Genomic DNA, 4,896 nt, shown 5'->3' with positions numbered 1-4,896 from the left:
CCTGTGGGATGCGGATAGCGGTCGAGCCATCTTCAGAGCGACCATGTCCCTCAAAACGTTTTACACGTACTCCAGACTGATACGCTTCGACGACCGCGGGTCCAGACCGACGCGGCGTGCCGCGGACAAGCTGGCTGCGATACGAGAGGCGTGGGAGGCGTGGGCCGCGCGGTCGCCGCTCATGTACAACCCAGGGCCCGAGGTGACGGTGGACGAGCAACTGGTTCCGTTCAGAGGTAACAAAAAACAAAAAACAAAAACAAAAACAAAACAAATGTGGCCAGGAGACACACAACCTCCTCTGCCTCCTCCTCCTCCTCCTCCTGGAGACACACAACCTCCTCTGCCTCCTCCTCCTCCTCCTCCTCTGTTATTATTATTATTATTATTATTATAACATGTGTCTGTGCCCCAAGGTCGGTGTCCGTTTCGACAATACATGCCCAGCAAGCCTGCCAAATACGGGATCAAGTCCTGGGTGGCGTGCGACGCTCGGTCCAGCTACGCGTGGAAGATGCAGGTGTACACAGGCAAGCCGCAGGGGGGTCGCCCAGAGAAGAATCAGGGGACGNGAGTTGTGTGAGAATTAAACGTGCCACCGATCCTACATCCTGTAGCAATCTCTTTCCGTTGTAGACATCCTTACACTGTGTGTCCACGGCAACGCCGATACAGGCTGATAACAAGCTTCTATCCCATGCATGTTTACACGACGCTAGGCTCAATGTTCTATGCTGGGTCAGTTGCAACAGCGTTGCTTTGAACGTCACAGTCTTGGCTTCGGGCGCATTCAAGTGTCTTAGATAATCGGCCACCCAGTCGAGTGTGCTCTTCGGGTTCAGGTGCAGGTCCTGTACAATTCGTCTATACAAATCCATGCTTATCATATTATGACACCGGCGCCGCTTTCTGTAACACAGGATAGAGTCAAGACGTTTGGTAATACCCTGAACCCTGTACCACCGATGGTCACCTCTAGACTTTGCCCTCAGTGTACCACCTGCACCCTGAAACGTTACGACTGGGTCCTGGAGCTTCATTGTATTAAATGTTCTACGATCGCTACCCTCACGGCTGCATGCAGACCTGCACACCCTTTGGATCCCTGACGTGTAAACACGCACCTTCAAGAGATGAGTTGCAAAAGGCAGTTCCAGGGAGGGTTTGAATCCTTGATATCCACAAGCAAAGATATGTTTGACACCAGAATCTCGGCAGCGTCCACGAGGACTATATTGAGCGCAGCCCGATTCAGGGGTAAGCTCGGCGCCGCTATCGCGGTGATCACATCTCTCATTGTCGGGTTCCTGATCATACCAAACAACATTCTGTACTTTATAGACAACAATCACGGCACAAGGATCTCAACCGGGCCACATGCTATAGGCTCCAGCTCGCAGCCGTCCGACGGTAGACCTGAATACGAATCGGCCTACATTCACGCTGGAATAGCCCTGGTCGTACTTGGGTGTTTGGCTATGGTTGTGAGCATAGTGCTCAGCTACTTTGCGGCTAAAAGCAAGCGGAAGATGGATGGCCCCGACACGTACAGAGGCTCGGACACTCCCAAAAGCACTAGAACCGTGCTTGCGTGTCTCACCATGATGAACATTGAGCTCTTCATGGCCGTTATAGCAGGCTGTATGGAGCTGCTCTACAGACCTCTGGTCGGCAACGCACAGAGGTTGCACAACATGGAGTGTGCAATTGCAGTGTTTAACATTATAATCTACATCATGTACGTGGTGACCATGGTGCTTACGTCTACTATCCTAAAGGGGAAACATGAACTGAGCCCGGTTGACACTCAGAGGGAATTTCAAGACGCTGTCACGGTGACCCCATCAGCTCGAGAGTACATGACCAGAAGCGCAAACCCTTATAATTCACAGGGTAGTTTCATATAAAGAAATGTTAGGTGCTATAAACCAGCCAGTGTAAGTCCCCACCCTGAACCTTAACTACCTGTATAACGGAGGACCCAAATGTTCCTGTGACCTTTGGTGAGCTACTCCGGTCCAATGTGTCACCGATGAGAATGCCACTGTGCAACCATACTATGGGACCATGCCACTTGACGACAATCAAGCAAGCCCCCAGGGACAGTTTGGTGTATTCAGATGCGCGCCACTGAGCCACGGCAAGGTGCAAGTCCCGATGTGGTCCCTGTCCATTGCTGTATATCAAGTGTTGTAACGCTGACTGAATAAACATGATTGGAACACTTTACCCTCTCTGGCTGATTTTCACTGTTGCTATACCGCAACGTGTCACATAGTCCCTGCACACCATAATACGCGAGTAAAGGTGCAAGTCCCGATGTGGTCCCTGTCCATTGCTGTATATCAAGTGTTGTAACGCTGACTGAATAAACATGATTGGAACACTTTACCCTCTCTGGCTGATTTTCACTGTTGTTATTCAGATTCAGATTCAGATTCAGAATACTTTATTAATCCCCGGGGGGAAATTGTTTTTGTTCCAATGCTCCGTGCAAAGTAGAAATAGAAATACAGCATGAATGGAAACAAGAGATAAAGATGAAGATATAAATAAGATACTAAAATAGACAATTAAATAAATAAAATAAATATTAAAGTAGACATTAAAATAAAATAAAATAAAATATTAAAGTAGACATTAGAATAAAATAGAATAAAATAGAATATTAAAGTAGACAATCTGAAATATATACAATATACAATGAAATGGTTGTAGCATTATAAATGAAATAAGAATGAGTAGTTATATTGTGTGTTTTGTTTTATAAATAGCCAAATGAGTCCGATCATCAGAGGGAGGAGTTGTACAGTTTAATGGCCACAGGTAAGAATGACTTCCTGTGGCGCTCAGTGGTGCATTTAGGAGCAATCAGTCTCTGGCTGAAGGTGCTCCTCTGTTCGACCAGAGCGTTGTGGAGAGGGTGAGAGCCATGCTGAAGTATCGCCCGCACCTTTGACAGCATCCTCCTGTCTGACACTGCTGTCAAAGGGTCCAGCTCCACCCCCACAACGTCACTGGCCTTTCTGATCAGCTTGTTGAGTCTGTTGGCATCGGCTACTCTCAGTCTGCTGCCCCAGCACACCACAGCAAACAGAATAGCACTGGCCACCACAGACTCATAAAACATCCTCAGCATAGTCCGGCAGATGTTAAAGGAGCGGAGCCTCCTCAGAAAATAGAGGCGGCTCTGTCCCTTCTTGTAAAGGACTTCAGTGTTCTTAGTCCAGTCCAGTTTATTGTCTATGAACACACCCAGGTACTTGTAGTGTTCTACAATGTCCACGTTATGCCCCAGGATGGAAACTGGGGTCACTGGTGTCCTCGTTCTCCTCAGATCCACCACCAGCTCTTTTGTCTTTGTTGTGTTGAGCTGCAGGTGGTTCAGCTCACACCATGAGACAAAGTTATTCACCACAGCCCTGTATTCAGCCTCCTCACCCTTGCTGATACATCCAACTATAGCAGAGTCATCAGAAAACTTCTGAAGATGACAAGACTCTGTCTGGTAGCTGAAGTCCGTGGTGTAAAGGGTGAAGAGGAAAGGAGAGAGGACAGTACCTTGTGGAGCCCCGGTATTGCTGACCACTGTGTCTGACACACAGTGCCGCAAGCGCACGTACTGTGGTCGGCCAGTGAGGTAATCCACAATCCAGGACACAAGGGGGGGATTCACCAGCATCGCCGTCAGCTTGTCACCCAGTAGAGCAGGCCTGATGGTATTGAAAGCACTGGAGAAGTCAAAGAACGTGACCCTCACAGTGCTCCCCGGCTTGTCCAGGTGGGCGTAGATGCGGTTCAGCAGGTAAATGAGGGCATCCTCAACTCCAATCCGGGGCTGGTAGGCGAACTGGAGGGGATCCAGGTGCGGCCTGACCATAGGCCTGAGCTGCTCCAGGACAAGTCTCTCCAGGGTCTTCATGATATGTGACGTCAGTGCCACCGGTCGGTAGTCCGAGAGACCGCTGGGTTGCGGCATCTTTGGCACTGGAACGAGGCAGGACGTCTTCCATATCACAGGGACCCTCTGGAGGCTCAGGCTCATTTTGAAGACACGATGAAGCACTCCACAGAGCTGTTCGGCGCAGGCTCTGAGAACCCGTGGGCTGACACCATCAGGGCCTGCAGCCTTACCGGCGGGGAGTTTGCTCAGCTGTCTCCTAACATGTAGAGGTGTAAAGAGTGCAGGTTGAGGAGGGGGAGAGTTGGAGTCCAAAGTGAGAGGAGGGCAGGTAGCATGGGAGCCAGAGGAGGTGTGAGGAGTGGGGGATGGGTGTGAGGGGCTCACCAAGTTGGATGAGGTGCTATCAGGAGGAGGAGGGGGGGTCAGAAGTGGTGGTGGCTGGAGACAGTCAGCAGGAGAGCCAACAGGGGCCAGGGCAGCAGTGTCAAACCTATTGAAGAACAGATTTAACTCATTGGCCCTAGCCACACTACCATCAGCTCCACTGCTAGTTGGTCTGTAACCGGTGATGGTCCTCATACCACTCCAGACCTCGCTCATGTTATTCAGCTGGAGTTTCCTCTCCAGCTTCCTCCTGTAGCCGTCCTTAGCCTCATTGATCTTTGCACTCAGCTCCCTCTGAATGTCCCTCAGCTCCTCCCTGTTGCCACCTCTGAAAGCCCTCTTCTTCAGGTTGAGTATGGCTTTGATGTCCTTTGTTACCCAAGGCTTGTTATTTGGGTAACACCGCACAGTCCTTGCTGGGACAATGCCGTCCACACAGAAATTAATGTAGTCTGTAATGCACTCAGTAAGCCCATCAATGTCCTCTCCATGTGGCTCACAGAGTACATTCCAGTCAGTCACCTCAAAACAGCCCTGCAGTGCCTCATAGCAGTCCTCTGACCATGTCCTCACTGTCTTTGTGGTCACAGGCAGCCTCTTCACTAGAG

This window comes from Epinephelus moara, chromosome 15 (genome assembly GCF_006386435.1).
Source record: "Epinephelus moara isolate mb chromosome 15, YSFRI_EMoa_1.0, whole genome shotgun sequence".
In the NCBI taxonomy this organism is placed as follows: Eukaryota; Metazoa; Chordata; class Actinopteri; order Perciformes; family Serranidae; genus Epinephelus; species Epinephelus moara.
The sequence above is the reverse complement of the archived record's forward strand: the minus strand, read 5'-3'. Positions refer to the sequence as shown.